The sequence below is a fragment of the Helianthus annuus genome, chromosome 4 (genome assembly GCF_002127325.2).
Source record: "Helianthus annuus cultivar XRQ/B chromosome 4, HanXRQr2.0-SUNRISE, whole genome shotgun sequence".
Taxonomy (NCBI): domain Eukaryota; kingdom Viridiplantae; phylum Streptophyta; class Magnoliopsida; order Asterales; family Asteraceae; genus Helianthus; species Helianthus annuus.
The window spans coordinates 44844-69321 of NC_035436.2; the positions used below are offsets into that span (position 1 = coordinate 44844).

The window sequence follows — 24478 nt, forward strand, 5'->3', positions numbered from 1 at the left end:
GGGTCTAGAAGGCATCCGTGGACCATTCCAAGACCCTACGCAAATACCGCATCTCAGAGAAATCCCTAGAACTACCCTTTGACTCGTTCCAAAATTTTTATAGTTTTGCCCAATACCCGGGTACACGACACTTCCCTTATAACAGACCTATAACACGAGTTCGTGGATCGGCTCATTACTTAGGTCTAGGAGGCATACGTAGACCCTTCCAAGACCCTACGCAAGAACCGGAACAAGTAGAATTCCCAAGACCTACCCTTTGACTCGTTCCAAAATTTTTAGAGTTTTGCCAATACCCGGGAACACGACACTTCCCTTATAACAGACCTATAACATGGGTTTGTGAATAGTCTCATTACTTGGGTCTAGGAGGCGTCCGTGGACCCTCCAAGAACCTACGCAAATACCGGATCTAAGAGAAATCCATAGACCTACCCTTTGACTCGTTCCAAATTTTTATAGTTTTGCTCAACACCCGGGTACACGACACTTCCCTTATAACAGACCTATAACATGGGTTCGTGGATTGGCCCATTACTTGGGTCTAGGAGGCGTCCGTGGTCCCTTCCAAGACCCTACACAAGAACCGGATCGAGGGGAATTCCCATGACCTACCCTTTGACTCGTTCCAAACTTTTTATAGTTTTGTCTAATACCCGGGTAAACGACATTTCCCTTACAACAGACGTATAAGACTGGTTTGTGAATACGCTCATTACTTGGGTTTTGGAGGCCTACGAAGACCTTTCCAAGACCCTACATAAATGCCGGATCTAAGAGAAATCCCTAGACCTACGCTTTGACTCGTTCCAAACTTTTTATAGTTTTGCTCAACAGCCAGGTACACAACACTTCCCTTATAACAGACCTATAACACGGGTTTGTGAATCGGCTCGTTACTTGGGTCTAGGAGGCGTCCGTAGACCCTTCCAAGACCCTTCGCAAATACCGGATCATAGACCTACTATTTGACTCGTTCCAAACTTTTTATAGTTCTGCCCAATACCCGGGTACACGACACATTCCTTAGAACAAACCTACAACATGGGTTTGTGAATCAGCACATTACATGGGTCTAGGAGGCTTCCATGGACCCTTCCAAGACCCTACGCAAATAATAGATCTAAGAGAAATCCCTAAACCTACCCTTTGCTCGTTCCAAACTTTGTATAGTTTTGCCCAATACCCGGGTACACGACACTTGCCTTATAAAACACCTGTAACTCGGGATTGTGAATCGGCTCATTACTTAGGTCTAGGAGGCGTCCGTGGACCCTTCCAAGACCCTATGCAAATACCGGATCTAAGAGAAATCCCTAAACCTACCCTTTGACTCGTTCCAAACGTTTTATAGTGTTGCCCAATCCCCGGCTACACGACACTTCCCTTATAACAGACCTATAACATGGGTTTGTGAATCGGCTCATTACTTGGGTCTATGAGGCGTCCTTGGACCCTTACAAGACCCTACGCAAGAACCAGATCTAGGAGAATTCCTTAAACCTAACCTTTGACTCGTTCCAAACTTTTTATACCTTTGCCCAATACCCGGATACATGACACTTCCATACAACAGACATATAACACGGGATTGTGAATCGACTCATAAATTGGGTCTAGGAGGTGTCCGTGGACCCTTCCAAGACCCTACGTAAGATCCAGATCTAGGAGAATTCCCTAGACCTACCCAAAATTTTTATAGTTTTGCCAATACCCGGGTATACGACACTTCCCTTATAACAGACCTATAACACGGGTTTGTGAATCGGCTCATTACTTGGGTCAAGAAGGCGTTCGTGGACCCTTCCAAAACCCTACGCAAATACCGTATCTCAGAGAAATCCCTAGAACTACCCTTTGACTCGTTCCAAAATTTTTATAGTTTTGCCCAATACCCGGGTACACGACACTTCCCTTATAACCGACCTATAACACGGGTTCATGGATCGGCTCATTACTTAGGTCTAGTTGGTATCCGTGGACCCTTCCAAGACCCTACGCAAGAACCGGATGAAGTAGAATTCCCAAGACCTACCCTTTGACTCGTTCCAAAATTTTTATAGTTTTTCCAATACCCGGGTACACGACACTTCCCTTATAACAGACCTATAACACGGGTTTGTGAATCGGCTCATTACATGGGTCTAGAAGGCGTCCGTGGACCATTCCAAGACCCTACGCAAATACCGCATCTTAGAGAAATCCCTAGAACTACCCTTTGACTCGTTCCAAAATTTTTATAGTTTTGCCCAATACCCGGGTACACGACACTTCCCTTATAACAGACCTATAACACGGGTTTGTGAATCGGCTCATTACTTGGGTCAAGAGGGCGTTCGTGGACCCTTCCAAAACCCTACGCAAATACCGGATCTCAGAGAAATCCCTAGAACTACCCTTTACCTCGTTCCAAAATTTTTATAGTTTTGCCCAATACCCGTACACGACACTTCCCTTATAACAGACCTATAACACGAGTTCGTGGATCGGCTCATTACTTAGGTCTAGGAGGCATACGTGGACCCTTCCAAGACCCTACGCAAGAACCGGATGAAGTAGAATTCCCAAGACCTACCCTTTGACTCGTTTCAAAATTTTTATAGTTTTGCCAATACCCGGGTACACGACACTTCCCTTATAACAGACCTATAACACGGGTTTGTGAATCGGCTCATTACTTGGGTCTAGAAGGCGTCCGTGGACCCTTCCAAGACCCTACGCAAATACCGGATATCAGGAGAATCCATACCCTTTGACTCGTTCCAAATTTTTATAGTTTTGCCCAATACCCGGGTACACGACACTTCCCTTATAACAGACCTATAACACGTGTTCATGGATCGGCTAATTACTTAGGTCTAGGAGGCATCCGTGGACCCTTCCAAGACCCTACGCAAGAACCGGATGAAGTAGAATTCCCAAACCTACCCTTTGACTCGTTCCAAAGTTTTTATAGTTTTGCCTATACCCGGGTACATGACACTTCACTTATAACAGACTATAACACGGGTTTGTGAATCGGCTCATTACTTGGGTCTAGAAGGCGTCCGTGGACCATTCCAAGACCCTACGCAAATACCGGATCTCAGAAAAATCCCTAGAACTACCCTTTGACTCGTTCCAAAATTTTTATAGTTTTGCCCAATACCCGGGTACACGACACTTCCCTTATAACAGACCTATAACACGGGTTCATGGATCGGCTCATTACTTAGCTCTAGGATGCATCCGTGGACCCTTCCAAGACCCTACGCAAGAACCGGATGAAGTAGAATTCCCAAGACCTCCCTTTAACTCGTTCCAAAATTTTTATAGTTTTGCCCAATACCCGGGTACACGACACTTCCCTTATAACAGACCTATAACACGAGTTCGTGGATCGGCTCATTACTTAGGTCTAGGAGGCATACGTAGACCCTTCCAAGACCCTACGCAAGAACCGGAACAAGTAGAATTCCCAAGACCTACCCTTTGACTCGTTCCAAAATTTTTAGAGTTTTGCCAATACCCGGGTACACGACACTTCCCTTATAACAGACCTATAACATGGGTTTGTGAATAGGCTCATTACTTGGGTCTAGGAGGCGTCCGTGGACCCTCCAAGAACCTACGCAAATACCGGATCTAAGAGAAATCCATAGACCTACCCTTTGACTCGTTCCAAATTTTTATAGTTTTGCTCAACACCCGGGTACACGACACTTCCCTTATAACAGACCTATAACATGGGTTCGTGGATGGCTCATTACTTGGGTCTAGGAGGCGTCCGTGGACCCTTCCAAGACCCTACACAAGAACCGGATCGAGGGAATTCCCATGACCTACCTTTGACTCATTCCAAACTTTTTATAGTTTTGTCTAATACCCGGGTAAACGACATTTCCCTTACAACAGACGTATAAGACTGGTTTGTGAATACGCTCATTACTTGGGTTTGGAGGCCTACGAAGACCTTTCCAAGACCCTACATAAATGCCGGATCTAAGAGAATTCCCTAGACCTACGCTTTGACTCGTTCCAAACTTTTTATAGTTTTGCTCAACACCCAGGTACACAACACTTCCCTTATAACAGACCTATAACACGGGTTTGTGAATCGGCTCATTACTTGGGTCTAGGGGCATCCGTAGACCCTTCCAAGACCCTTCGCAAATACCGGATCAAAGAGAAATTCATAGACCTACTATTTGACTCGTTCCAAACTTTTTATAGTTCTGCCCAATACCCGGGTACACGACACTTCCCTTAGAACAAACCTACAACATGGGTTTGTGAATCAGCACATTACATGGGTCTAGGAGGCTTCCATGGACCCTTCCAAGACCCTACGCAAATAATAGATCTAAGAGAAATCCCTAAACCTACCCTTTGCTCGTTCCAAACTTTGTATAGTTTTGCCCAATACCCGGGTACACGACACTTGCCTTATAAAACACCTGTAACTCGGGATTGTGAATCGGCTCATTACTTAGGTCTAGGAGGCGTCCGTGGACCCTTCCAAGACCCTATGCAAATACCGGATCTAAGAGAAATCCCTAAACCTACCCTTTGACTCGTTCCAAACGTTTTATAGTGTTGCCCAATCCCCGGCTACACGACACTTCCCTTATAACAGACCTATAACATGGGTTTGTGAATCGGCTCATTACTTGGGTCTATGAGGCGTCCTTGGACCCTTACAAGACCCTACGCAAGAACCAGATCTAGGAGAATTCCTAAAAAACCTTTGACTCGTTCCAAACTTTTTATACCTTTGCCCAATACCCGGATACATGACACTTCCTTACAACAGACATATAACACGGGATTGTGAATCGGCTCATAAATTGGGTCTAGGAGGTGTCCGTGGACCCTTCCAAGACCCTACGTAAGATCCAGATCTAGGAGAATTCCCTAGACCTACCCTTTGACTCGTTCCAAATTTTTATAGTTTTGCCAATACCCGGGTAACGACACTTCCCTTTAACAGACCTATAACACGGGTTTGTGAATCGGCTCATTACTTGGGTCTAGGAGGCGTCCGTGACCTTTCCAAGACCCTACGCAAATGTCGGATCTAAGAGAAATCCCTAGACCTATGCTTTGACTCGTTCCAAACTTTTTAGAGTTTTGCCCAATAACCGGGTACACGACACTTCCCTAATAACACACCTATAACACGGGTTTGTGAATCGGCTCATTACTTGGGTCTAGGAGGCGTCCGTAGACACTTCCAACCCCTACGCAAATACCGGATCAAGAGAAATCCATAGACCTACCTTTGACTCGTTCTAAACTTTTTATAGTTTTGCCCAATACACGGGTACACGAATCTTCCCTTATAACATACCTATAATGCGGGTTTGTGAATCGGCTCATTACTTGGGTCTATGAGGCGTCCGTAGGCCCTTTCAAGACCCTACGCAAATACCGGATCAAAGAGAAATCCATAGACCTACCCTTTGACTCGTTCCAAACTTTTTATAGTTCTGCCCAATACCCGGGTACACGACACTTCCCTTATAACAGACCTATAAAATGGGTTTGTGAATCAGCACATTACATGGGTCTAGGAGGCTTCCGAGGACCCTTCCAATACCCTACGCAAATACCTGATCGAAGGGAAATCCCTAAACCTACCCTTTGCTCGTTCCAAACTTTTTATAGTTTTGCCCAATACACGGGTACACGACTCTTCCCTTACAAAACACCTGTAACACGGTTTTGTGAATCGGCTCATTACCAATGTCTAGGAGGCGTCCGTAGACCCTTCCAAGACCCTACGCATGAACCGGATCGAGGAGAATTCTCAGGACCTGCCCTTTGACTCGTTCTAAACTTTTTATAGTTTTGCCCAATACCCGGGTACACGACACTTCCCTTATAATAGACCTATAACACGGGTTTGTGAATCGGCTCATTACTTGGGTCTAGGAGGTGTCCGTGGACCCTTCCAAGACCCTACGCAATTACCAGATCTAAGAGGAATTCAAAGACCTACCATTTGACTTGTTCCAAACTTTCTATAGTTTTACCCAATAGCCAGGTACACGACACTTCCCTTATAACAGACCTATAACACGGGTTTGGGAATCGGCTCATTACTTGGGTCTAGAAGGCGTCCGTGGACCCTTCCAAGACCCTACGCAAATACCGGATCTCAGAGAAATCCCTAGAACTACCCTTTACCTCGTTCCAAAATTTTTATAGTTTTGCCCAATACCCGGGTACACGACACTTCCCTTATAACAGACCTATAACACGAGTTCGTGGATCGGCTCATTACTTAGGTCTAGGAGGCATACGTGGACCCTTCCAAGACCCTACGCAAGAACCGGATGAAGTAGAATTCCCAAGACCTACCCTTTGACTCGTTCCAAAATTTTTATAGTTTTGCCAATACCCGGGTACACGACACTTCCCTTATAACAGACCTATAACACGGGTTTGTGAATCGGCTCATTACTTGGGTCTAGAAGGCGTCCGTGGACCCTTCCAAGACCCTACGCAAATACCGGATCTCAGAGAAATCCCTAGAACTACCCTTTGACTCGTTCCAAAATTTTTATAGTTTTGCCCAATACCCGGGTACACGACACTTCCCTTATAACAGACCTATAACACGGTTCATGGATCGGCTCATTACTTAGGTCTAGGAGGCATCCGTGGACCCTTCCAAGACCCTACGCAAGAACCGGATGAAGTAGAATTCCCAAGACCTACCCTTTGACTCGTTCCAAAATTTTTATAGTTTTGCCAATACCCGGGTACACGACACTTCCCTTATAACAGACCTATAACACGGGTTTGTGAATCGGCTCATTACTTGGGTCTAGAAGGCGTCCGTGGACCATTCCAAGACCCTACGCAAATACCGGATCTCAGAGAAATCCCTAGAACTACCCTTTGACTCGTTCCAAAATTTTTATAGTTTTGCCCAATACCCGGGTACACGACACTTCCCTTATAACAGACCTATAACACGGGTTCATGGATCGGCTCATTACTTAGGTCTAGGAGGCATCCGTGGACCCTTCCAAGACCCTACGCAAGAACCGGATGAAGTAGAATTCCCAAGACCTACCCTTTGACTCGTTCCAAAATTTTTATAGTTTTGCCAATACCCGGGTACACGACACTTCCCTTATAACAGACCTATAACACGGGTTTGTGAATCGGCTCATTACTTGGGTCTAGAAGGCGTCCGTGGACCATTCCAAGACCCTACGCAAATACCGGATCTCAGAGAAATCCCTAGAACTACCCTTTGACTCGTTCCAAAATTTTTATAGTTTTGCCCAATACCCGGGTACACGACACTTCCCTTATAACAGACCTATAACACGGGTTCATGGATCGGCTCATTACTTAGGTCTAGGAGGCATCCGTGGACCCTTCCAAGACCCTACGCAAGAACCGGATGAAGTAGAATTCCCAAGACCTACCCTTTGACTCGTTCCAAAATTTTTATAGTTTTGCCAATACCCGGGTACACGACACTTCCCTTATAACAGACCTATAACACGGGTTTGTGAATCGGCTCATTACTTGGGTCTAGAAGGCGTCCGTGGACCATTCCAAGACCCTACGCAAATACCGGATCTCAGAGAAATCCCTAGAACTACCCTTTGACTCGTTCCAAAATTTTTATAGTTTTGCCCAATACCCGGGTACACGACACTTCCCTTATAACAGACCTATAACACGGGTTCATGGATCGGCTCATTACTTAGGTCTAGGAGGCATCCGTGGACCCTTCCAAGACCCTACGCAAGAACCGGATGAAGTAGAATTCCCAAGACCTACCCTTTGACTCGTTCCAAAATTTTTATAGTTTTGCCAATACCCGGGTACACGACACTTCCCTTATAACAGACCTATAACACGGGTTTGTGAATCGGCTCATTACTTGGGTCTAGAAGGCGTCCGTGGACCATTCCAAGACCCTACGCAAGAACCGGATGAAGTAGAATTCCCAAGACCTACCCTTTGACTCGTTCCAAAATTTTTATAGTTTTGCCAATACCCGGGTACACGACACTTCCCTTATAACAGACCTATAACACGGGTTTGTGAATCGGCTCATTACTTGGGTCTAGAAGGCGTCCGTGGACCATTCCAAGACCCTACGCAAATACCGGATCTCAGAGAAATCCCTAGAACTACCCTTTGACTCGTTCCAAAATTTTTATAGTTTTGCCAATACCCGGGTACACGACACTTCCCTTATAACAGACCTATAACACGGGTTCATGGATCGGCTCATTACTTAGGTCTAGGAGGCATCCGTGGACCCTTCCAAGACCCTACGCAAGAACCGGATGAAATAGAATTCCCAAGACCTACCCTTTGACTCGTTCCAAAATTTTTATAGTTTTGCCCAATACCCGGGTACACGACACTTCCCTTATAACAGACCTATAACACGGGTTCGTGGATCGGCTCATTACTTAGGTCTAGGAGGCATCCGTGGACCCTTCCAAGACCCTACGCAAGAACCGGATGAAGTAGAATTCCCAAGACCTACCCTTTGACTCGTTCCAAAATTTTTATAGTTTTGCCAATACCCGGGTACACGACACTTCCCTTATAACAGACCTATAACACGGGTTTGTGAATCGGCTCATTACTTGGGTCTAGAAGGCGTCCGTGGACCCATTCCAAGACCCTACGCAAATACCGGATCTCAGAGAAATCCCTAGAACTACCCTTTGACTCGTTCCAAAATTTTTATAGTTTTGCCCAATACCCGGGTACACGACACTTCCCTTATAACAGACCTATAACACGGGTTCATGGATCGGCTCATTACTTAGGTCTAGGAGGCATCCGTGGACCCTTCCAAGACCCTACGCAAGAACCGGATGAAGTAGAATTCCCAAGACCTACCCTTTGACTCGTTCCAAAATTTTTATAGTTTTGCCAATACCCGGGTACACGACACTTCCCTTATAACAGACCTATAACACGGGTTCATGGATCGGCTCATTACTTAGGTCTAGGAGGCATCCGTGGACCCTTCCAAGACCCTACGCAAGAACCGGATGAAGTAGAATTCCCAAGACCTACCCTTTGACTCGTTCCAAAATTTTTATAGTTTTGCCAATACCCGGGTACACGACACTTCCCTTATAACAGACCTATAACACGGGTTTGTGAATCGGCTCATTACTTGGGTCTAGAAGGCGTCCGTGGACCATTCCAAGACCCTACGCAAATACCGGATCTCAGAGAAATCCCTAGAACTACCCTTTGACTCGTTCCAAAATTTTTATAGTTTTTGCCCAATACCCGGGTACACGACACTTCCCTTATAACAGACCTATAACACGGAGTTCGTGGATCGGCTCATTACTTAGGTCTAGGAGGCATACGTGGACCCTTCCAAGACCCTACGCAAGAACCGGATGAAGTAGAATTCCCAAGACCTACCCTTTGACTCGTTCCAAAATTTTTATAGTTTTGCCAATACCCGGGTACACGACACTTCCCTTATAACAGACCTATAACATGGGTTTGTGAATAGGCTCATTACTTGGGTCTAGGAGGCGTCCGTGGACCCTCCAAGAACCTACGCAAATACGAATCTAAGAGAAAATCCATAGACTACCTTTGACTCGTTCCAAATTTTTATAGTTTTGCTCAACACCCGGGTACACGACACTTCCCTTATAACAGACCTATAACATGGGTTCGTGATTGGCTCATTACTTGGTCTAGGAGGCGTCCGTGGACCCTTCCAAGACCCTACACCAAGAACCGGATCGAGGGGAATTCCCATGACCTACCCTTTGACTCATTCCAAACTTTTTATAGTTTTGTCTAATACCCGGGTAAACGACATTTCCCTTACAACAGACGTATAAGACTGGTTTGTGAATACGCTCATTACTTGGGTTTTGGAGGCCTATGAAGACCTTTCAAGACCCTACATAAATGCCGGATCTAAGAGAATTCCCTAGACCTACGCTTTGACTCGTTCCAAAACTTTTATAGTTTTGCCAATACCCGGGTACACGACACTTCCCTTATAACAGACCTATAACACGGGTTTGTGAATCGGCTCATTACTTGGGTCTAGGAGGCATCCGTGGACCCTTCCAAGACCCTACGCAAATACCGGATCAAGAGAAATTCCATAGACCTACCTTTGACTCGTTCCAAATTTTTATAGTTTTGCCAATACCCGGGTACACGACACTTCCCTTATAACAGACCTATAACATGGGTTTGTGAATCAGCTCATTACTTGGGTCTAGAAGGCTTCCGTGGACCCTTCCAAGACCCTACGCAAATACCGGATCTCAGAGAAATCCCTAGAACTACCCTTTGACTCGTTCCAAAATTTTTATAGTTTTGCCCAATACCCGGGTACACGACACTTCCTTATAACAGACCTATAACACGGGTTGTGAATCGGCTCATTACTTAGGTCTAGGAGGCATCCGTGGACCCTTCCAAGACCCTACGCAAGAACCGGATTAAGTAGAATTCCCAAGACCTACCCTTTGACTCGTTCCAAAATTTTTATAGTTTTCCAATACCCGGGTACACGACACTTCCCTTATAACAGACCTATAACACGGGTTTGTGAATCGGCTCATTACTTGGGTCTAGAAGGCGTCCGTGGACCATTCCAAGACCCTACGCAAATACCGGATCTCAGAGAAATCCTAGACTACCCTTTGACTCGTTCCAAAATTTTATAGTTTTGCCCAATACCCGGGTACACGACACTTCCCTTATAACAGACCTATAACATGGTTCATGGATCGGCTCATTACTTAGGTCTAGAGGCATCCGTGGACCCTTCCAAGACCCTAACGCAAGAACCGGATGAAATAATTCCAAGACCTCCCTTTGACTCGTTCCAAAATTTTTATAGTTTTGCCAATACCCCGGGTACCGACACTTCCCTTATAACAGACCTATAACACGGGTTCGTGGATCGGCTCATTACTTAGGTCTAGAAGGCGTCCGTGGACCCTTCCAGACCCTACGCAAGAACCGGATGAAGTAGAATTCCCAAGACCTACCCTTTGACTCGTTCCAAATTTTTATAGTTTTGCCATACCCGGGTACAACGACACTTCCCTTATAACAGACCTATAACACGGGTTTGTGAATCGGCTCATTACTGGGGTCTAGAAGGCGTCCGTGGACCATTCCAAGACCCTACGCAAATACCGCATCTCAGAGAAATCCCTAGAACTACCCTTTGACTCGTTCCAAAATTTTATAGTTTTGCCCAATACCCGGGTACACGACACTTCCCTATAACAGACCTATAACGACGGGTTCATGGATCGGCTCATTACTTAGGTCTAGGAGGCATACCGTGGACCCTTCCAAGACCCTACGCAAGACCGGATGAAGTAGAATTCCCAAGACCCTACCCTTTGACTCGTTACAAAATTTTTATAGTTTTGCCAATACCCGGGTACACGACACTTCCCTTATAACAGACCTATAACACGGGTTTGTGAATCGGCTCATTACTTGGGTCTAGGAGGCGTCCGTAGACACTTCCAACCCCCTACGCAAATACCGGATCAAAGAGAAATCCATAGACCTAACCTTTGACTCGTTCTAAACTTTTTATAGTTTTGCCCAATACCCGGGTACACGAATCTTCCCTTATAACATACCTATAATGCGGGTTTGTGAATCGGCTCATTAGTTGGGTCTATGAGGCGTCTGTAGTGTCACAACCCCCGACCCCTCAGTAACGAGCGGCCGTGAGCCAGTTTCGGTGGTATCGTGTATTGTCTAATTTGGCAGCGGAATTTTTCATCAGGACCGTAGTTAGGAAATATTTTTATCAGAGTAAAACCACCATATTTTCATAATATTAAACACATGGGTAAAACCCAAGTTTGTAGTACACACATTTTCATAGGAATAAATCCTATTTTGTTTAATAAAAACATCTATTTTATTTTAGGTAACTTTATTGCCACTTTCCCAAGCCTTCAGTGCTCTCCAGCTGGCTTTTATTGGCTTCACACTAAGTTACCTGAAACACGTGTTTAAAAACATTTTATCAGCAAGAAATACTGGTGAGTGAATCCCAGTTTAATCAAGTTTAACTAAAACCAATTTGCAGTATTGAGGGCACATCCGCAATTACATTTGTATCCAAGACATCACAATTAACATCAGTGGTACGGTCATACTCAACATATGGGATGTTACCACGCCAGTAACCAATTTTGTATACAAAACCCCAACATACCCACTATAATTGTATTCTTCACAAATACTCAATAACTGTCATTTGCATGGAAAGGTATTTAAGGTTTTGTAAAAACATTTAACAAAAAGGAGATTACTCACAAAAATGAGTATATAAAAAGAAGGATCAACTCACATTGCTATTATAGGGCTTTCCTTTGTGATTCCCTGGTTATAGTCTAATTAAATAAACAATGCACACGCGTTAGTATAATAACCCATTTTAACATTAGTAATACCCTACCCGAGACGGTATTCCAACGACTACGTCGGGCAGAACCACGACAGCCGTTACGGAACCCTAGATCAATCGGGCAGAGTATCTAATACGTATCCAGGGGTTATGATACTTACAACGAGGCAGAGCTTCGCTAATTAGGGGGGCATTATACCCGGGTATTACTTCTACTACTCAGAAATTAAGAGAGAGAAAGAAAGAAATGAACGATCGGACTGAAGGCTCGACGATCCAATTTATAGGGCTGATACTGAACTCTCTCGCGGCCCGCGTCAAATAAGAACAGGTCTTACGCGGCCCGCGTTGACCCAAAGTCAACGTATAGCTATGCTGAGTTGAGGTATAGGCTTGACGGGTGTTGCCACGTGGCGGCCCAGGGCTGCGCCACCTTTCTAACCTCTCGCGGCCCGCGTTAACTAAGCGAGGATCTTTACGCGGCCCGCGTAAACTTATATTTTCTTGTTTTTAATTTATTTTAAATGCTATATTGTATTCCGGGCTCGGTTTTCACATACGGGGTGTATTTTAGGAAGTGTAGGGTATCAGAGGTGTTTTTGGAGAGTTGTTATATTTCGGGTATCACTCCTGGGTTATTTAATAAAATATATAGTGCACTCACATTAAGTATGGTAATCCAATTTCATGTTATCCCTACGTCACGAGACAGAACCCCAACGAATTTAGGCAGAGCCTTGCCATACGTTACGGGGCCCTACGTCAGTCGGACAGGGTATCGGTGATCGGGGGTTACAATACTTAAAATAGGGCAGGGCTTTGTAGGATTTAGGGGTGAATTACTAAACCAAAAAGAATATAGTGTGAGAGAGCAACATAGAGGAAAGGTTTAAGCAGTTTGAAGCTGAAGCCTTGAACTTCTATTTATACTAGAGTTTTACTTGGAGGCTACTGCTTGCCCCTAGTCACGTATCAACATAGAATTTATGTTTCAAATTTAGACACGTAGAAAAAGCCTCCTTCATGCACGTATTCATATAAAATTAATGCACTGTTTGATTTCTTTTATTGCCCACAAAACCACCATATATGTAAATATGTTAGTTTAGTATTATAATTAATTTATTTATATCATCCATACGTGGATGATGATTTATTATTATTAATTTATAAATAATTTTAACTGCTTCATTCATTTGTCGCTTATAGCTTCTAAAATGTGACGTTTTACAAAATAATGAATATGCCATTAGAATGCGAATATTTTTGTCTACCTTTGGGTCTAAGTTTCATTAAAAACGGAATAGGTTCAAATATAAAGTATTTTTATAATTTAATTATTGAATGGTTCCTACGCTTGCCCAAAATACCTCATATTTCCATTGGTCAATTTACCCATGATGCATCCTTTTAATAACATAAGTTATAATTTATATAAATAAAAATTCTGGGAATGTTACATCCTCCCTACCTTGTTTTAAATCTCGTCCTCGAGATTCCCTGAAATATGGAGGAATATTTAGTTAATTTAGTTTCTAGGTATATTCTGGTCTTTGTTTTGAATCTCACTTTACTTTGACCAGAACTATTCTCTATGCTTTGAGATTCTTACCTTTAATTTGTATGATCCTTTAATTGATTTAAATTCTTCATTTACTTCTATAACTTTGAAGAGGTAGAACTAAAGATTTATCAGTTAGGTATGTATTCCTGTCATTTCAAATAAATTTAAGGGTTTCGAATGGTAAATCTTAGTAGAATTGTAGGAAAAAGAGTTCTTGTAAGTATATCTAGTCGTGGTTACTCGTATTTTCTCAGGAGCTCTTTAATAAAGGTAAAACGACTCTCTATTAGTTTTTAGATGTTTTGTGTCTTAGCACAACTTTTGCTTACAGGCTTCCTGCATTAATAATCGCAAAGGGAAATCTTATACTTTCCATGGCATCCCAACTTATAGGGTTCCCGTCGTTCTTCTTGTCACATGAGTTTCGAGACTGATGATCAAACGAAATAGTGTTTGATATCGGAATTATAGACGTATACGAGAGATTCCTGATTAAATCTAAAATTATCATTGACACACCTGTTCGTGATTTATCCCTAATTGTCAATCATTATGGTCTTTGGATTTCCTCATAGATATACATATCTATATAATCATATATTTCACATACTGTAATATACACACCATTCATCAGGTCAGTGTACTTAACAGATTCATATTTCCAAAAACAGGTCAGACATCAAGTCATGGTACTATTTAGGGAATTCCATTAACATAACATATACCTCATCCCACCCGGTCTTGCCGGAGAGGTACCCCCATCTCACCCGGACAAGCTGGAGAGTCTACCAGTCTTACCGGAGAGGTAATTATCATTGTATTTCCCTTAAATAGAATTTCTCTCAAATCATGATTTTAAAAGTGCATCATTTATTTTGACTTATATCAAGAAACAAGGAAATTAGTATTCTCATGATGGATCATATTCTAGAACCGAGTAGTATTAATAAACAAGAAATAACAGTGGCCAGTTGTTATCGCTTATTTATCATACTTGCACTGTTCTAGTCATCATCCTCACGGGATACCAATAACCATCACACTTTATCTACACAAATATTTGGCTTATCTCAAAGCTTTATACTAAGGTATTTTTCTTAGATTCAAGTCTAAATATTGTCCTGGTTATTACCAGTGAATATCAATATCGTAACTCTTTCATTTAAGCATAGATATTATTATGGTTGTAGTTTTCTTTTGGTTGGAGAATGGAGTTTCAATTATATCATTGTCTCCATTGATATTATAGCTAGGTTCAACGTAATAAGTATGCTTCCAGCTAACTCTATTCATGCTTATATATTATGAGATTCCGATGCACGGAATATTTTATTGAGATAGATAGTATTTTAAAACATAATATGTTTCAGGATTTATTATTATAATGGCTTCGTGTTTTCATAAAAATCACCAATGATATTTCCTCTTGTATTTATCTTACAAAAGATATTATGCTGGGTGTACCATTAAGAAATTCTATCATGTATATACATGTGTATATTTATTATTTAGAAACAAACCAAACTTTCAAATTTCTAGTTTAATATTTAAACTTATGTAATATATATACGCACATATATAAAGTAATAACTATACATCCGATGGTACCAATCATCAAGCTTATTTCCATGACTTTATGTTATCCTTATCAAATATAATGTTCTGGAATTAAAAGTTTATGGAAATAAATTACTCAAAATATAAATTTTGTGGACTCATAAGAACAATTTCATTTTTAACTAATGGGTTAAACTATACCAGGCTCTTTATTTATTTTACCTCAATAATTTCTCCTCAAGTAACTATCTATATATCTATTCCAATTTTCACATTCCTACCTGTTTCCTTTTGTATCAATCATAAGATACTTTTAAGATTGAAAAGCATTATTTAGAAGACTATGTGCATATATGACTCATGACATGGTATTTATGGGTTACCCAGAGAATATGTAAATTACTTTCTGTAATCGAAAACTTTAGTTATAGCAACGTAACGGATATATATATTAAATATTAATATATAGTATAAACTTAAAACACATAAAATTTTTTTTTTTTCAACCTTGTGTAACGTACTTCATCCCATACTATCAAAGTATGTTTATTTTATATTCAAAATATGTTAAAATTAATACTTTACCTTGCATATATTCGAGATTTATTTTTTTTCAAGTGTTCAATTAAATAGATCTTTTATAGATTCACGTAACCGACTTTATATAATTTATTTGTGTCACAGGTACATCACTGATATTTTATTACCACAGTTATTTTAGGAGAATCTCCATCTCCATTATTACTCTTTTAGTATTAAGTTTAACCAACCACAATCCAATCTCATCTCCTTTATCTGTATTATAGTCTTTTTAAATTATGAGAACTTCGAAACTAGTTAAAGTAAGTTTAGCATCCAATTTATCAACTCAACTCATTTACTAATATTGTATTATTTAGCTATTATACATCAGCCAAGTGACTCGAATACTTTTCTTTAGGATACACAATCCTATCACTAATATGACTGGTTAATCTTATTTCCAGGCATAAGACCTATTTTGGACATATCTTAATATTAGAGATTTGTAGAAATGCTTTCAATGTTTAGTTAGGCCTTTCTACATAGTCTAACCAACCCAAATCTCTAAAATTTTAAATGATTTTATTAAATCATGAATACCAATCATATTCATTTAATCATCTATTTTATTACTAAGTATTTTAATAGAAACTTTTACAAGTAATTCCAACATCAGTTATTTCATAAAACTATGAAAGTATGAAGTCTTATGGTCAACTAGTTATAAACCAAAAATGATAAAATAGAGTGAGAAATTGGTACACCTGGGTTTCAAAACTTGCTTTGGCTAGATCCACTAAAGCAATCTTTTAAAGATTTTATCATTTCTTAAAATCCTTTCGGTTAATTTAATAGCTTCGGTTTAATTTATTGGAATATAAATTATTTTGAAACACTATTATTAAAACCATAAAGTTTTAAAGTTTTATACCATATATTTCAATATATATTTTTAAACCAAAGTAAATGGTTGGTTTCAAAAGAGAGTCATAAACATGACTGCTTTGTTAACAACTAACTTAGTTTGATGTATATTATAATGTTATTTGAGTAGGTGGTATTAATTATCACAGACAAATTTCTAGTATAAATATTTGGGTACCATCATAAAAATAGATTGATTAAAAACGGCGAACATTGCGACTTATATATATATGTATATTTATTGCAACTACAACTGGGGTTCAAAATATACTAGGAATTATGCGTTCATAACTTATTTTAGTCTATCTAGGTTATAGGAGTATTATGCTCAACATACTTTTATGTATGGTTTTATTCTATCTTTTTCTTTTACTAGGTTATTTATTTAATGGGCAAAATTTCTTTTAAAATTTCTGGCTCATAGGTAGCATGGGTGCTGGTACTGGTTTTGCGGTTCAACTATTTAATATAAGTTAATATTTACTTCTGTAGTGGCTAACATATGGAGATTTACCCATTTATCTTCCCATGGTAGGTTATTGCCTGTTTCTTGAGTTTGTGCATTTGTTCCCTTATGAATTATTACTTCCTTTGGTTGTGACTTCTTTATTTTCTTCTAGTAATCCTACTTCTCTTTTTTAGTGGTAAATAGTTTCTCAGACTGTGTCTTACGAATAAAAATTTTCTTCTCAGTATCTGCTGAGTATCCTGAGGGATTTGGTTGAAATGAGGTTCCCTTATTTTTACTTCAAAAAAAAAACATTAACTATTAACTCTCTTTTATACCGATTGTACAAACCATCAGACCCATTTTTTTTTAATGGTGTACTATAACGCATGTTTATTATAAGTATACTATACTACAACGTGTATATTATTTTACATACAATTAGTATTGTATATTAACACGACTTCTGGATTTAAGGTCAATTCAGGAATTTACCATAATCTATACCACCATTCATAAGGATAGATCATGGTATAGATCATGAAGTCTATGAATCAACTACAATAACATACTTTTATTTATTTAAGGTGGATACATAATGTTATTCGATTTCTTATGTAAGTTTACCATAAATTATGATTTTAGATTTAATATCTAAAATTTATACTCATGATCTATGAGTATTTTTACAAAATGAACGTGTATTAATATTTCCTAGTAAGGTTGATATACACATAGTAGTATACACACACATATATATATATATACATATATATATATATATATATATATATATATATATATTACGGTACATTCATTTATTTAAGAAGAGGTCTCACTCAAGGTGATACCTTAAGTTACTAATTGTATAAGAATGTAGTATAATACATCTGCCGAGGTGGCCTATGGGTACGTCTAGTCATATTGGTTACTCATACTCTGAACTCCAAAACATAAAAACCATAATATAAATATTAAGATTTATCTACACAGAATAACACATAAATTGTTATATTAATTTCCTAACACAGAATTTAAAACTTAAGTGTCAGCAGAACACTTCTTTGGCTTGAACCAGTGGCATAGCTCTGATACCACCTTCTGTCACAACCCCCGACCCCTCAGGAACGAGCGGCCGTGAGCCAGTTTCGGTGGTATCGTGTATTGTCTAATTTGGCAGCGGAATTTTTCATCAGGACCGTAGTTAGGAAATATTTTTATCAGAGTAAAACCACCATATTTTCATAATATTAAACACATGGGTAAAACCCAAGTTTGTAGTACACACATTTTCATAGGAATAAATCCTATTTTGTTTAATAAAAACATCTATTTTATTTTAGGTAACTTTATTGCCACTTTCCCAAGCCTTCAGTGCTCTCCAGCTGGCTTTTATTGGCTTCACACTAAGTTACCTGAAACACGTGTTTAAAAACATTTTATCAGCAAGAAATACTGGTGAGTGAATCCCAGTTTAATCAAGTTTAACTAAAACCAATTTGCAGTATTGAGGGCACATCCGCAATTACATTTGTATCCAAGACATCACAATTAACATCAGTGGTACGGTCATACTCAACATATGGGATGTTACCACGCCAGTAACCAATTTTGTATACAAAACCCCAACATACCCACTATAATTGTATTCTTCACAAATACTCAATAACTGTCATTTGCATGGAAAGGTATTTAAGGTTTTGTAAAAACATTTAACAAAAAGGAGATTACTCACAAAAATGAGTATATAAAAAGAAGGATCAACTCACATTGCTATTATAGGGCTTTCCTTTGTGATTCCCTGGTTATAGTCTAATTAAATAAACAATGCACACGCGTTAGTATAATAACCCATTTTAACATTAGTAATACCCAACCCGAGACGGTATTCCAACGACTACGTCGGGCAGAACCACGACAGCCGTTACGGAACCCTAGATCAATCGGGCAGAGTATCTAATACGTATCCAGGGGTTATGATACTTACAACGAGGCAGAGCTTCGCTAATTAGGGGGGCATTATACCCGGGTATTACTTCTACTACTCAGAAATTAAGAGAGAGAAAGAAAGAAATGAACGATCGGACTGAAGGCTCGACGATCCAATTTATAGGGCTGATACTGAACTCTCTCGCGGCCCGCGTCAAATAAGAACAGGTCTTACGCGGCCCGCGTTGACCCAAAGTCAACGTATAGCTATGCTGAGTTGAGGTATAGGCTTGACGGGTGTTGCCACGTGGCGGCCCAGGGCTGCGCCACCTTTCTAACCTCTCGCGGCCCGCGTTAACTAAGCGAGGATCTTTACGCGGCCCGCGTAAACTTATATTTTCTTGTTTTTAATTTATTTTAAATGCTATATTGTATTCCGGGCTCGGTTTTCACATACGGGGTGTATTTTAGGAAGTGTAGGGTATCAGAGGTGTTTTTGGAGAGTTGTTATATTTCGGGTATCACTCCTGGGTTATTTAATAAAATATATAGTGCACTCACATTAAGTATGGTAATCCAATTTCATGTTATCCCTACGTCACGAGACAGAACCCCAACGAATTTAGGCAGAGCCTTGCCATACGTTACGGGGCCCTACGTCAGTCGGACAGGGTATCGGTGATCGGGGGTTACAATACTTAAAATAGGGCAGGGCTTTGTAGGATTTAGGGGTGAATTACTAAACCAAAAAGAATATAGTGTGAGAGAGCAACATAGAGGAAAGGTTTAAGCAGTTTGAAGCTGAAGCCTTGAACTTCTATTTATACTAGAGTTTTACTTGGAGGCTACCGCTTGCCCCTAGTCACGTATCAACATAGAATTTATGTTTCAAATTTAGACACGTAGAATAAGCCTCCTTCATGCACGTATTCATATAAAATTAATGCACTGTTTGATTTCTTTTATTGCCCACAAAACCACCATATATGTAAATATGTTAGTTTAGTATTATAATTAATTTATTTATATCATCCATACGTGGATGATGATTTATTATTATTAATTTATAAATAATTTTAACTGCTTCATTCATTTGTCGCTTATAGCTTCTAAAATGTGACGTTTTACAAAATAATGAATATGCCATTAGAATGCGAATATTTTTGTCTACCTTTGGGTCTAAGTTTCATTAAAAACGGAATAGGTTCAAATATAAAGTATTTTTATAATTTAATTATTGAATGGTTCCTACGCTTGCCCAAAATACCTCATATTTCCATTGGTCAATTTACCCATGATGCATCCTTTTAATAACATAAGTTATAATTTATATAAATAAAAATTCTGGGAATGTTACATGTAGACCCTTTCAAGACCCTACGCAAATACTGGATCAAGGAGAAATTCATAGACCTACTATTTGACTCGTTCCAAACTTTTATAGTTCTGCCCAATACCCGGGTACACGACACTTCCCTTAGAACAAACCTACAACATGGGTTTGTGAATCAGCATATTACATGGGTCTAGGAGGCTTCCATGGACCCTTCCAAGACCCTACGCAAATGTCGGATCTAAGAGAAATCCCAAGACCTACGCTTTGACTCGTTCCAAACTTTTTAGAGTTTTGCCCAATACCCGGGTACACGACACTTCCCTAATAACAGACCTATAACACGGGTTTGTGAATCGGCTCATTACTTGGGTCTAGGAGGCGTCCGTAGACACTTCCAACCCCCGACGCAAATACCGGATCAAAGAGAAATCCATAGACCTAACCTTTGACTCGTTCTAAATTTTTTATAGTTTTGCCCAATACCCGGGTACACGAATCTTCCCTTATAACATACCTATAATGCGGGTTTGTGAATAAGCTCATTACTTGGGTCTATGAGGCATCCGTAGACCCTTTCAAGACCCTACGCAAATACCGGATCAAAGGGAAATCCATAGACCTACCCTTTGACTCGTTCCAAACTTTTTATAGTTCTGCCCAATACCCGGGTACACGACACTTCCCTTATAACAGATCTATAAAATGGGTTTGTGAATCAGCACATTACATGGGTCTAGGAGGCTTCCGAGGACCCTTCCAATACCCTACGCAAATACCTGATCGAAGGGAAATCCCTAAACCTACCCTTTGCTCGTTCCAAACTTTATATAGTTTTGCCAATAAACGGGTACACGACTCTTCCCTTACAAAACACCTGTAACACTAGTTTGTGAATCGGCTCATTACCAATGTCTAGGAGGCGTCCGTAGACCCTTCCATGACCCTACGCAAGAACCGGATCGAGGAGAATTCTCAGGACCTGCCCTTTGACTCGTTCTAAACTTTTTATAGTTTTGCCCAATACCCGGGTACACGACACTTCCCTTATAATAGACCTATAACACGGGTTTGTGAATCGGCTCATTACTTGGGTTTAGGAGGTGTCCGTTGACCCTTCCAAGACCCAACGCAATTACCAGATCTAAGAGGAATTCAAAGACCTACCATTTGACTTATTCCAACCTTTCTTTAGTTTTACCCAATAGCCGGGTACCCGACAATTCCCTTATAACAGACCTATAACACGGGTTTGGGAATCGGCTCATTACTTGGGTCTAGAAGGCGTCCGTGGACCCTTCCAAGACCCTACGCAAATACCGGATCTCAGAGAAATCCCTAGAACTACCCTTTGACTCGTTCCAAAATTTTTATAGTTTTGCCCAATACCCGGGTACACGACACTTCCCTTATAACAGACCTATAACACGAGTTCGTGGATCGGCTCATTACTTAGGTCTAGGAGGCATACGTGGACCCTTCCAAGACCCTACGCAAGAACCGGGTGAAGTAGAATTCCCAAGACCTACCCTTTAAATTGTTCCAAAATTTTTATAGTTTTGCCAATACCCGGGTATACGACACTTCCCTTATAATAGACCTATAACACGGGTTTGTGAGTCGGCTCATTAATTGGGTCTAGAAGGCGTTCGTGGACCCTTCCAAGACCCTACGCAAATACCGGATCTCAGAGAAATCCCTAAAACTACCCTTTGACTCTTTCCAAAATTTTTATAGTTTTGCCCAATACCCGAGTACACGACACTTCCCTTATAACAGACCTATAACACGGATTCATGGATCGGCTCATTACTTAGGTCTAGTTGGTATCCGTGGACCCTTCCAAGACCCTACGCAAGAACCGGATGAAGTAGAATTCCCAAGACCTACCCTTTGACTCGTTCCAAAATTTTTATAGTTTTGCCAATACCCGGGTACACGACACTTCCCTTATAACAGACCTATAACACGGGTTCGTGACTCGGCTCATTACTTGGGTCTAGAAGGCGTCCTTGGACCATTCCAAGACCCTTCACAAATACCGGATCTCAGAGAAATCCCTAGAACTACCCTTTGACTCGTTCGAAAATTTTTATAGTTTTGCCCAATACCCAGGTACACGACACTTCCCTTATAACAGACTTATAACACGGGTTCATTGATCGGCTCATTACTTAGGTCTAGGAGGAATCCGTGAACCATTCCAAGACCCTACGCAGGAACCGGATGAAATAGAATTCCCAAGACCTAACCTTTGACTCGTTACAAAATTTTTATAGTTTTGCCAATACCCGGGTACACGACACTTCCCTTATAACAGACATATAACACGGGTTTGTGAATCGGCTCATTACTTGTGTCTAGAAGGAGTCCGTGGACCATTCCAAGACCATACGCAAATACCGCATCTCAGAGAAATCCCTAGAACTACACTTTGACTCGTTACAAAATTTTTATAGTTTTGCCAATACCCTGGTACACGACACTTCCCTTATAACAGACCTATAACACGGGTTTGTGAATCGGCTCATTACTTGGGTCTAGAAGGCGTCCGTGGACCCTTCCAAGACCCTACGCAAATACCGGATCTCAGAGAAATCCATAGAACTACCCTTTGACTCGTTCCAAAATTTTTATAGTTTTGCCCAATACCCGGGTACACGACACTTCCCTTATAACATACCTATAACTCGGGTTCATGGATCGGCTCATTACTTAGGTCTAGGAGGCATCCGTGGACCCTTCCAAGACCCTACGTAAGAACCAGATGAAGTAGAATTCCCAAGACCTACCCTTTAACTCGTTCCAAAATTTTTACAGTTTTGCCAATACCCGGGTACACGACACTTCCCTTATAACAGACCTATAACACTGGTTTGTGAATCGGCTCATTACTTGGGTCTAGAAGGTATCCGTGGACCATTCCAAGACCCTACGCAAATACCGCATCTCAGAGAAATCCCTAGAACTACCCTTTGACTCGTTCCAAAATTTTTATAGTTTTACCCAATACCCGGGTACACGACACTTACCTTATAACAGACCTATAACACGAGTTCATGGATCGGCTCATTACTTAGGTCTAGGAGGCATACGTAGACCCTTCCAAGACCCTACGCAAGAACCGGAACAAGTAGAATTCCCAAGACCTACCCTTTGACTCGTTCCAAAATTTTTAGAGTTTTGCCAATACCCGGGAACACGACACTTCCCTTATACCAGACCTATAACATGGGTTTGTGAATAGTCTCATTACTTGGGTCTAGGAGGCGTCCGTGGACCCTCCAAGAACCTACGCAAATACTGGATCTAAGAGAAATCCATAGACCTACCCTTTGACTCGTTCCAAATTTTTATAGTTTTGCTCAACACCCGGGTACACGACACTTCCCTTATAACAGACCTATAACATGGGTTCGTGGATTGGCCCATTACTTGGGTCTAGGAGGCATCCGTGGTCCCTTCCAAGACCTACACAAGAACCGGATCGAGGGGAATTCCCATGACCTACCCTTTGACTCGTTCCAAACTTTTTATAGTTTTTTCTAATACCCGGGTAAACGACATTTCCCTTACAACAGACGTATAAGACTGGTTTGTGAATACGCTCATTACTTGGGTTTTGGAGGCCTACGAAGACCTTTCCAAGACCCTACATAAATGCCGGATCTAAGAGAAATCCCTAGACCTACGCTTTGACTCGTTCCAAACTTTTTATAGTTTTGCTCAACAGCCAGGTACACAACACTTCCCTTATAACAGACCTATAACACGGGTTTGTGAATCGGCTCGTTA

General features: G+C 40.8%; 2 long non-coding RNA genes across 2 annotated transcripts; both read right to left on the reverse strand.

The window, feature by feature from the left end:
• Positions 1 to 11792: 11792 nt before the first annotated feature.
• Positions 11793 to 13488, reverse strand: LOC118491673. The gene is made up of 3 exons (XR_004891875.1): positions 12568 to 13488; positions 12350 to 12392; positions 11793 to 11995 (listed from the first exon to the last, which is right to left on the reverse strand). It is a non-coding gene; the product is annotated as an uncharacterized LOC118491673 (long non-coding RNA).
• A 4846-nt stretch (positions 13489 to 18334) lies between these two features.
• On the reverse strand, positions 18335 to 20365 carry LOC118491674. The gene is made up of 3 exons (XR_004891876.1): positions 19409 to 20365; positions 19191 to 19233; positions 18335 to 18836 (listed from the first exon to the last, which is right to left on the reverse strand). It is a non-coding gene; the product is annotated as an uncharacterized LOC118491674 (long non-coding RNA).
• Between the last annotated feature and the right edge of the window lie 4113 nt (positions 20366 to 24478).